The sequence below is a fragment of the Helianthus annuus genome, chromosome 13 (genome assembly GCF_002127325.2).
Source record: "Helianthus annuus cultivar XRQ/B chromosome 13, HanXRQr2.0-SUNRISE, whole genome shotgun sequence".
NCBI classification, from domain to species: Eukaryota; Viridiplantae; Streptophyta; class Magnoliopsida; order Asterales; family Asteraceae; genus Helianthus; species Helianthus annuus.
The window spans coordinates 147305137-147317570 of NC_035445.2; positions in this window are offsets into that span (position 1 = coordinate 147305137).

Here is a 12434-nt window from a genome sequence, read left to right on the forward strand (position 1 = left end):
CCCACGCAAGCGAATCCCTCAGGTTACGCTCGCGTATAGGTACGAATGTATGAACCATGAGTAAGGATGAAAGTATGAGCATAAGTTTAAGTATGAATACGCATGTATGTATGAGCATAAACATAAAACGTGTAAGTAGTATGTGTATAAGCAGAAGCGTAAAACGTATAAGTAGTATGCGTATAAGTACAAGCATAAAACGTATGAACATAGGTGTAGTTATAAAAAAATAAATATTGCGTATATAGTGTACGTTGAGGCATTGCGGATTAGAAAGGCTAAGTATGTAGATACGAACGATATAAATGGTGTTATCGCGAGATATCGACTAAAATGTGTATGACGATGTGCATGTATAGTTGTTCCAACAAAACGTTGAGTTTATCGAATCAAAATTAGATTGAGCCTGGTTTGAAAGGTAGAATATAGTTTGTATATGTAAAGGAACATAAAGTACTCGTTGGTTATGCAAAACGTATTTTGTAACAAATAGAAATGCTAATTTTGTTTAAAAGGGTTTACGTAATCCGAAAAAAAATGGTCGGTCCCTATGAAGTCTTCTTGCGCACGTGTTTTGTAAATTGGTGTAGGAAAAAGGTTTTCGTTAAAAAGTAAGTTCGTTTCATCAAAGAAGAAATTATGAATTTAGGAGGTTCTTGTGAAAACTAGGATCCTTAGAAGAGAAATTTAGCAAAAGGACTTAGTGATTAAAAAAATTAACAAATGATTTGTTGATGTTGAAAAGGGTATTTGGTAAAACAATCATATAACTTCTATAAGATCTTATAAGTATTTGAGAAAGGTTGGTTGGATTTTGATTAAAAGTAGAAGGTGAGCATGTTTTAGTGATTAAGTCGAATATGAAGTTCATGGGCAAGAGTTTCATTGAGCCGATTAAATTGATAGGTAGCATTTCGTAAGGTTTTGAAGTTCGAGCAATAAAACGTTTTAAGACATGATTATGAATTTCGCGTATATGAGTTGAGTGAAAATAGATTGTAGAATAAGAAGTACGTTTGATAAAACAATGCATTTTGAAATCGGTATGAGTGGGTATTTTGAATAATCATAAACAATTTGGGTATAAAATATGATCGAGTTTGCATAATAAGATATTTTTGAAGAGATGTTTTGGTAACGATCACCTAGGTAAGGGAATCACCCCTAACTCGTTGGTGAGGTCGTTTTAAGGGAAGAGGGGTGGAGTCAATCGTCAAGGTAAGGAAGTCACTCCAATCTCGATGATACCTCTCCACTAGTTGTTACAAGGAATATGAATTTAAATTATATGAAAATCATGCATATATAAATGTATCGAAAAGGTTCGATATGTTGTGCGTGTGAAAAGAGAAATCAAAGGTAAACTCGAGGTTGAAAGATTGCATCGTATAAAATGAACAATAGAAACACATGTTTGACCAAAGTTTGGAGTGTTCCAAATGGAACTTTGACTAACCAAAGTGGTCGAAAAGTCTTTTGAATTTGAGAAGCATGCTTTGGCCTAATAGGTAAAATACTCTCGCCGACAAGTCGGTTAACGGTATTTACCCTTCCGGTTACTACATGTCCCAAATCAATCGAAGTTTCGAGACTTGGCGGGATTTATAAAAAAAAATACCAAGGAGTGGAACTAGTCGACAAGGTGCGGGTTTCACCCCTAACTTGACGATTTCGTATCCTAAGTGTGGTTGGTACTCGTCGGGTCAAAATTTAATTTCGACATGTTGACGAGGGTCCACTAGAATTTGAAATTTGAGTTTTACCATTAAGATGTGGATTTCACTCCTAGCTTAATGGCGATATCTCGTGTAAAAAAAGAATATGTAGATTGAGAGTCGTTCACCAAATTGTGGGTTTCACGCCTATTTTGGTGAATTCGTCTCGAGTGTTTACGGATTTAGAATAGTCGAGTAAAATGCATGAGGGAAAGAGTATGTTAAAGGAATAAACAACAAATATAAACTCACAATGAAGCATATTAAGAATAGCACATAATGAGTGGGACAATAAAACATGTATTAGCACATAATAAAGCAAGTATAGCATGTCAAGTGTTAACACATAAGCGACATATATGCTTAAAAGATCAAAAGAGAATAAATAAGAGCAAATAAGGTAGCATGCAAGTAGTTTCAAGTAAAACATAAGAATAAGGCTCTAAAACTATAGACTAGGCTAAAGCATTCCTACTTTTCCTAATTCCCTATAGTTATGGCTCTGATACCAATCTGTCACACCCCAACCAATGGCGGAAACATCGGGATGAGACGAAGTGTGAAGATTGCTCGAGACATCATAACGCTATTTGTGACAATAATTTAATAATCCCAATTTCATTTCCAAAATAAATTGTCAAAACATTATAAGAAAAGCAAATAACAACATTGTTCAACATAACATAAACAAAATTGATACAACACTTTAAACCTAAACGTCTAAGTGAGTATCTAGGCATCTTTGCTATCCGTTTTCATTTCATCATCATCAACCTGTAACATGTTTAAAAATACAATTCAATGCAAAAGCAAAGGCGAGTATACAAGTTTGGTACGTACATAGCATAAGATAAAAAGTGTGAACAATTCCTCATGGCAAGCATATGATTCAAGATAACATTAAATATGGCATGTGTCTAACATATCAAACCAAGAAAACGCAATATGCTCAAGACATAACCTCAAGTTTACGGGCGGGTCGTTAATCCTATAGCGCTACATATGTCAAGGTTTGGCTCGTACGAAGTTAATGATAAGTTCAACACATAAGAATAACCCAAGTTTAAAGTATCAAGCCATCACATATACAAGCATGTTATAGGAACGTTCATGTGTTTAACAAAGTGTTCATGTGTAAGTTTTCAATAGGTAAACATGTTACACCCCAAAAGTGGTAAAAGTAAAAAGGGGAAATACGAGTATACTCACAAAGTTTGCATACGTTTTCCGATTATCCAATTGTTGACGAGTAGAGATTTAGAGTCCGAATGTATAAGGGTTAAAGTTCAAGTATGTTTAGAGTCGAGATTCGGTGTTTAAAACAACATAAAAATAAGATATGAGAATAACATGGAAAATAATCATTTAGTACATATGATGCTTGTTCTTGACACTAGGAAACTCGAAGGAGTTTAGATGTTTTCATGGAACAAGGTTCCATTAGAATCGTGACAAGTTATCATAGTCTAGGATGATGTAATCTAGTACCCCGACATATGAACACTAGTTCATCATCAAAGATTCGATTATTCGAATAATATATTTAGGTTATATAATATATGTCCAATAGTTCAAGCATGAGGTAGAAGATTAAAAATCTTCATTTTGGTACCTCTAAATGTCATAGAAGTCATGTAGGAGGTAGGAAGATCAAGTCTTCCATTTAGGCACCTCTATGTGTTCACCACTACACTTGATGTAAAAAAAACAACCAAGGAGGGTCATGAACATACAATAAAGAATAAGAAATATACACACTAACTAAGAGAAATCATCAAATCATGTGAGGATTGTATGTTTGGACAACCCAAGTTGTTCCATAATCACTCATGTATCAAAGACAAAGTTTGACATGACTTGTGGGTTAAAAACCCTAAACAAAACACCAAGTTTATGAGGTTTAATCCTCTGATTTTAAATGTCTCAACCTTGTTTTTAAGCTTAACCAACCATGGGATAAGTTGTAAGCATTAGGACATAGGTATGAGATGTGTTGGACACAAGTTGCATAGGTTTAAACAAGTTTTTGATGAACATAAAAACAAACAGAAAGTTTATGGACTATTTCGGGGCATTTCCAGGTCTGATTTCTCCAAGGAGAAGTCTAGGAATCGAACCCCATGATTATACAAGCAAGTAGGAAAAAGAATCGAGTGAATCGGATAAGAATTGAGTGAGTTATGCTCATTTTCGTGAAGGGGTGTCAATCTACTCGAACCCTTGCTTTCAGCTACGGTTTGGTGGATGTTTTGTGAGTTTTTAGGGTTGCAAAAGTGGTAGGGAGGCTGGTTATAAGTGGTATTTATAGGGGGAAGGATTAGGGTTTCAATGGGTTGGGCTTTAGAAGTGTTTAGAAGGGGTTACACCTTGAAACTAGCCCACAAAACCCAACTATATGGGCTGAATTTTGCTGAATTGGGGCTGCCATATTTCTTTATTTTTTTATTTTTTTAAAACATTATAATGAGTAATTTTGTTAGTTAAGTTGTGTAATAATGTGCAACAATGTTTCCCCTAACTTGTAACAAGGTGAAATATGAAATAAAACATGATTTAACTAGGTAAAAAGTGTAATGTACAAGTTTTATTTACGAAGCAAGTTCCGTATTTTACAACGATTACAATGAAAGAATGGTTATAAGAACACAAGATTTCCAAATTTAGAATTTCACGTAAGGTTTCTAAATGTAGGAAGTTTGAAAACGCAGGGCGTTACAGTTTTGCTGTTTTGGGCCTTAACTGTTGGGCTGTCTATTGTTTGGGCTGTTTACTGATCTGCTACTGTTTGTATGTCTACATGTTACTGTGTGTATACGTGTTTACTTGTACCCGACTTGACCCATATTTGGTAACCATGTTAGGACGTGGTGACCAACATACTTAACCAAGTAACGTATCATACCGAGCAACCCAAGGTGAGTTCACAACTTAAAAGCATGCGTCCCGGTGGTTTGGGACACGAGACTACAACAACCCTATCCCCTTGTAAAAGGGGATACCGTCTACATTCCTTCCCTAGTTATTGGGAAACAAACTTACTTTATCTTCCCTTGTATTGGGAAACCCTTTTAGTTAATTACTGTTTATACGGATTGCAACTAACGGCACTAAACGCAACTCTATCACTCAAGTCCCTACTACATAATACCGATTAGTCGCCGGTGCCAGGCGAACGGGTTATTAGTTGATAGCGCTATTTAGGTCTTACCAGCCTCACACCGTGCCATGGTATGGGATCGGTCGTGAACTAATGTACTCAGGCATCCGTCAATGATGATAGAACATTGACATCGGGGCATCCTGCGGAAACGCATTCGGTTACCTAGTGTTCGGTATTGGAAAAACAGTTTAGTCGCTAACTTTTGGGGTAGCTCCCCATGGCATGTATAAATGGATAAATTAACTGGTGAAACAAGTTTTTGGTAATTAAAACTGGACAACTAGTGAACTCACTCAGCATTATTGTTGACCCCTTTACTGCATGCTTGCAGGTGGCCAGTGACTGGAGCAGCTACTTGGGATGTGTAGTGGTCGTCTGCCCGTGTGTTGGGCATTTATTATGTTTACCTTATGAACATTGTTTAAAACTGTTAATTATGCTTCCGCTACATATACTCTGAACTTAAGACTTTGAATATTGAACTTGATATTTGCTAATCTTATGGTTAGTAAGTATTACTTAAACATTAGCCAATGCTTAGTATAATTGGTGGCTGGATCCTGGTCAGTCACGCCCTCGAAGCGGGTGTTATCCGCAGGTGGAATTTGGGGGGTGTGACAGATTGGTATCAGAGCCATTGGTTATAGTGAACTTGGTTTTAAAAAGGGGAAAAATCTTTTTGAGAAAAACCAGACTATAACCCGTGACTCGTGACGACACTACACTCCAAGTACGAGGCTCGACTTATCTGACCTCATAGCTCGAACCCATAGTTACTTGCTCACTTGTCTTATGCTTTCTGCTTTACTATACGTACTAGTTTGCCTGAATAGATAGATACATCTTCTCTTTTCTATCTCATTCTCGCTATGTTGCGACACCACACTCATACTATGCTTTCTGGTTATGAAGACAATGAGTGGACGCGGACGAGGAAACGTCAACATGACTCAGGCTCAGCTCACAAACCTGCTCAACACTGTGGCTGCAGCTTTCGCAGCTCACCCTATAGGTAAACTCGTTGTTTTAGGATGTTTAGATCCTACCGCCACATCGTCTTTTCGCCTCTAAACCTATTTCGCTTCACTCCTCACAACAGGTCAGCCTGCACCTGTGCAACCACGTGTCTGTACCTTCAAGACCTTCATGGATTGCAAGCCTCTTCCTTTCAATGGCACGGAGGGTGCCATAGGCCTTCTGCACTGGATTGAGAAGGTCGAAGCTGTTTTCGCTGTCTGCGAGTGTCCCCCTGCTAGTTGGGTGAAATTTGCTACTGGTACTCTAGAGGGAAGCGCACTTTCATGGTGGAAGGCGCAAATTCAAATGCTTGGTTTGGAGACTGCAAACGCCACTGCGTGGGAAGATTTCAAGGATATGATCAAGGAAGAGTACTGTCACCGGGATGACATCCACAAGCTGGAGAATGAGTACTATGAACTCAAGATGGTTGGGTCTGAGATTGAGACCTACACGAAGCTGTCCAACGACTATGCTGCTCTCTGCCCGAACTTGTCTCGACCCATGTACCGAAGGATCGAACTGTACATCAAGGGTCTGGCTCCAGAAATTCGAAGCCATGTAACTTCAGCCAACCACACTACCATTCAGCCGATCGTTCGACTTGCCCACAAACTCACTGATCAGGCCGTGGAAGAGGGCAGGTTGCCCAAAAGGATCAGTGCTGCGGAAGGAAGTTCTAGTGATGGTAAACGAAAGTGGGATGGAAATCAGGGCAAAGATGCTAACCCTACTCAAGCCCCAGCACAGCAAAGGAAAACTGACAACAACAAGGGCACTCAGCAACAGGGTGGCTACCGGGGAAACTACCCTAAGTGCAACAAGTGTAACAGGCACCACAATGGGGCATGCAACAAGGGTCAGTGTCAGCGATGCCACAAGATGGGGCACGAAGCAAAGGATTGCAGAAGTCAGTTCCCAGCAAGGCAGAATCAGCAACAACCCCAACAGCAACAGCAGCAGGGAAACAACAGAGCTTGTTTTAAATGTGGGGTAACAGGGCACATGCGGAAGGATTGCCCTGAACTGAATCAGAATCGCAACAACAATCAGGGAGCTGGGAACAATGAGCAGAATAACAATGCTGGAAATGCAAGGGGCAGAGCTTTCGTGATTGGAGCTGGAGAAGCAAGGAACGACCCCAACGTCGTGGCGGGTAAGTTCCTACTTGATGATCGTTATGTTTCTGTGTTATTTGATTCCGGTGCCGATGCCAGTTATGTATCCCTTCGCATTAGTAAGAAACTTAAGCACTCGCCCGCATTATTAAGTTCTAAGCACATCGTCGAGATAGCTAATGGTAAGAGCATCGAGGCCACGCATGTGATCCACGACTGCACCCTAGAATTGTCTGGCCATACGTTTAGTATCGATCTTTTCCCTGTCAAACTTGGAAGCTTCGACGTCGTCATTGGTATGGATTGGTTATCCAAACATCGCGCTGAGATCCTCTGTCAAGAGAAAGCAGTTCGTATACCTCGCCGTTCTGGTCAACCCCTCATCGTCAAAGGCAACAAAGGTGGAGAGGTCACAGGCATTATCTCGCTTCTGAAAGCCCAGAAGTGTTTGCAGAAAGGGCACACCGCTATCCTAGCACTTGTCACCAACACCCACGAAAAGGAAAAGAGGATTGAAGATTTTCCTGTAGTACGCGACTATCCCGAGGTATTTCCTGAGGAACTATCTGGACTCCCTCCTCATCGTCAGGTCGAATTTCAAATCGAGCTAGCTCACGGAGCAGCACCCATACCTCGTACACCGTATCGTTTAGCCCCTGCAGAACTGAAGGAACTCTCTACGCAACTACAAGAACTATTGGATAAAGGATTTATCCGTCCTAGTTCATCACCCTGGGGAGCACCAGTACTTTTTGTCAAGAAAAAGGATGGCACATTCCGAATGTGCATCGACTACCGTGAGTTGAACAAGGTTACCATCAAGAATCGTTACCCTCTCCCGCGCATCGACGACCTATTCGATCAGCTGCAAGGATCGAGCTACTATTCAAAGATTGACCTGCGATCAGGCTATCATCAGCTGAGAGTTCGTAACGAAGACATTTCCAAGACTGCATTCAGGACTCGTTATGGTCATTACGAGTTCCTCGTCATGCCTTTTGGAATGACCAATGCGCCGGCAGTGTTCATGGATCTTATGAACCGCGTATGTAAGCCTTACCTCGATAAATTCGTGATTGTGTTTATCGACGACATCCTGATTTATTCGAAAAGTCAAGAGGAGCATGAACAACACTTACGTCTTATTCTGGAACTCCTTCGCAACGAGCAACTGTACGCCAAATTCTCTAAATGTGACTTCTGGCTTCGAGAAGTCCATTTCCTCGGCCATGTGGTTAACAAGAACGGAATTCACGTCGACCCCGCTAAGATCGAATCGATAAAGAACTGGCCTACGCCTAAGACTCCCACTGAAGTTCGCCAATTTTTGGGTTTGGCGGGCTACTACCGCAGATTCATTCAGGGATTCTCGAAGATTGCACAACCCCTCACAACTCTCACTCAAAAAGGCGTCGCCTACAAGTGGAATGCAGCTCAGGAATCTGCTTTTCAGAGGCTTAAGGATAACCTCTGTAGCGCTCTTATTCTCTCACTACCTGAAGGTACTGACGACTTTGTGGTTTACTGCGATGCGTCTATTCATGGACACGGTTGCGTGTTAATGCAACGCGAGAAAGTTATTGCCTACGCCTCTCGACAACTCAAGGCGCATGAAAAGAACTACACGACGCATGACTTGGAACTGGGAGCAGTGATTTTTGCTCTTAAGATATGGAGACATTACCTGTACGGTACCAAGTGCACTATTTACACCGATCACAGGAGTCTCGAGCATATCTTTAGGCAAAAGGAATTGAACATGCGACAGCGTCGATGGGTCGAACTCTTGAATGACTACGAATGCGCCATCAAGTATCATCCGGGCAAAGCCAATGTCGTGGCAGACGCCCTCAGCCGAAAGGACACCGTACCAAAGCGCGTGCGAGCACTGCAACTTACCATCCAGTCTAACCTCCCTACCCAGATTCGAAATGCTCAAGTTGAAGCATTGAAGCCGGAAAACATCAGGGCTGAGTCTCTGCGAGGGTCGAGGCAGCAACTAGCGCAGAAAGAAGATGGTGCTTACTATGTAACAGGACGCATTTGGGTTCCACTCTTTGGAGGTTTACGTGAACTCGTGATGGGCGAAGCCCACAAGTCCCGCTACTCAGTACATCCTGGTTCGGACAAGATGTACCACGATTTGAAGACTACGTACTGGTGGCCTGGTATGAAGGCCCACATAGCAACATACGTCAGCAAATGCTTGACTTGCGCGAGAGTCAAGACAGAATACCAGAAGCCGGCAGGTCTACTCCAACAACCAGAAATCCCGAAATGGAAATGGGAGCAAATTTCCATGGATTTTGTTACAGGGTTACCTAGATCTCAACGCGGAAATGATGCTATTTGGGTAATAGTAGATCGACTGACCAAGTCCGCGCACTTTCTGGCTATTAAAGAAACGGACAAGTTTTCTACCCTGGCGGAGATTTACTTAAAGGAAGTAGTTTCGAGGCACGGAGTGCCAACCTCGATTATTTCTGACCGAGACGCTCGATTTACCTCGGAATTGTGGCAAGCTATGCACAAATGCTTTGGCTCACGTTTGGATATGAGCACTGCTTATCACCCGCAAACGGATGGACAGTCCGAACGTACCATCCAAACCCTAGAAGACATGCTTAGAGCGTGTGTGATCGACTTTGGCAAGAATTGGGAGAAGCATCTACCGCTAGTAGAGTTCTCTTACAACAACAGCTACCACACTAGTATTCAGGCAGCACCTTTTGAGGCATTGTACGGACGTAAATGCCGGTCACCTCTCTGCTGGGCAGAAATCGGTGATAGTCAAATCACAGGCCCAGAGATGGTGATAGAAACAACGGAAAAGATTGCCCAGATCAGACAACGCATGGCGGCAGCTCGTGACCGTCAGAAGAGCTACGCTGATAAGCGTAGGAAACCCTTGGAATTCCAGGTCGGTGACCGGGTTCTACTTAAAGTCTCACCCTGGAAGGGCGTGGTCCGCTTTGGTAAACGGGGCAAGCTTAATCCGCGATATATCGGACCATTCGAAATTACCGAGAAGATCGGTAAGGTTGCTTATAGATTGAACCTGCCTGAAGAACTGAGTGCGGTGCACAACGTTTTTCACGTATCCAACCTGAAGAAGTGTTTGTCGGATGAAACACTTGTAATTCCTTTTAAGGAACTAACGATTGACGAACAGCTACACTTTACTGAGGAACCGATCGAGATCACGGATCGAGTGATCAAAACCCTCAAACGTAGCCAGATACCTCTTGTACGAGTCCGTTGGAACTCGCGACGTGGCCCAGAGTATACCTGGGAGCGGGAAGACCAGATGAAGCACAAGTATCCCCAGTTGTTCCCAAACGAAAACCCCAGCACTGAAGCTACAGCCGAATTTCGGGACGAAATTCCAAACTAACGGGGGGATGATGTGACACCCCGTTGAAACGCTTTCATTTACACTAGCTTGACAGTGGCTGCTTTAACTTTCGGGACGAAAGTTCCTAAAACTTGGGGATAATGTGACACTTCGGACTTTCCCGGATAATCCTTCGATGTAACTTACGTGTGTATATTTATTAAATGAAAACCCGTGAACTTTCGTGTTACATGTTATGTGTATCTACGTATTGGTGTATTTAGATATGTATATATATATATATATATATATATATATATATATATATATATGTGTGTGTAATACATATGAGCCGAAACCACAAGCAACCCGACTCGAGACCACGGTCTCGAGTGAACATTAGTAATGGGCCGGCTAGGCCTTGGCCTTGTAGGAATTAAACCCAACCCGGAAACCCCCTAGCCCAACTCGGTACATTATATAAACCCAACCCCACCTCCCTTAACCATTTTTACAACACTCATCACACTCTCCCTCATTCACTCTCTTCTTCACTAAACCCTAAAACCCTAGCACAACACTACAATCCCTCTTCTTCTTCTCGGGTTCAACCAACATCAAGAACATACTCGGCTTTAGCTCGGAACCACCAACCGGAAGCTCATTCATCGATCCATCATACCCACACACCTTGAATCTATAACCGGTTAGTGGTTTTAGCTCTTTCTAGATGTTTATGTGTTAATAAGGTCACTAGGATAAATATATGTTGTGTGTTACTATGATTCTTGTGTATGGATGATGTTTGTTCGACATGTTTGTGTGGATCAAAATGTGTTAAATGGATAACCGGTTAGTGTTTGGCTTTAATATGATCCTTATTGGTTTGTGCTTGTGATGTTGATGATTAAAAAGATGCTTGTTGTTTTGCAAATTATTGTGATTCCGGTTTGTGTATATCTCAGTTTGTTAGGAAGTTTAGATAGATTGTGGTCATTATAAATGTATGTTTCGGATATGTGCTAATTGCTTGAATGATCATATCAAGGGCTTGATTATGAGGTTTTAAGTGCACGGTTTTGGGTTTTAGTAGTATGTCGTTGTTTGAATGATTTTCAGCTTATTGCTTGAATGTTATGTAAAATGATGATGATGAACATGAAGAACAATTTGAATGCCTTTGGAATATTTTTGAAATGTGTATATTTGATCTGTTTTGGCTAATGATCAGACAAACAAACATGTTTTAGTGGAAATGGTACATATTGGTTTCATGAAAATGCAATTCTATTGGTTCGTACAAAATGACAGGTTCTAGAAGGGATTGCCATGCACGTTATCACGGTTGCGAGTCGCAACCTTTGGTTGCTACTCGAAACCACGCATGACCGGTCGAAACCTCCCAGTTGCGAGTCGCAATCAGCACGCATCAAACCTGGTTGCGAGTCGCAACCACACCTGCTAAGTCGCAATCTCCGGTTACGAGTCGTAACCAAAACGTGTTGGACCGAGACCTCGGTTGCGAGTCGCAACCTCGGTTGCGAGTCGCAACCACCTTAGTTTCGACTGGGCTGTTTTGTGTATTGGGCTTTGACTGTTTTGCTGTTTTGGGCCTTAACTGTTGGGCTGTCTATTGTTTGGGTTGTTTACTGATCTGCTACTGTTTGTATGTCTACATGTTACTGTGTGTATACGTGTTTACTTGTACCCGACTTGACCCATATTTGGTAACCATGTTAGGACGTAGTGACCAACATACTTAACCAAGTAACGTATCATACCGAGCAACCCAAGGTGAGTTCACAACTTAAAAGCATGCGTCCCGGTGGTTTGGGACACGAGACTACAACAACCCTATCCCCTTGTAAAAGGGGATACCGTCTACATTCCTTCCCTAGTTATTGGGAAACAAACTTACTTTATCTTCCCTTGTATTGGGAAACCCTTTTAGTTAATTACTGTTTATACGGATTGCAACTAACGGCACTAAACGCAACTCTATCACTCAAGTCCCTACTACATAATACCGATTAGTCGCCGGTGCCAGGCGAACGGGTTATTAGTTGATAGCGCTATTTAGGTCTTACCAG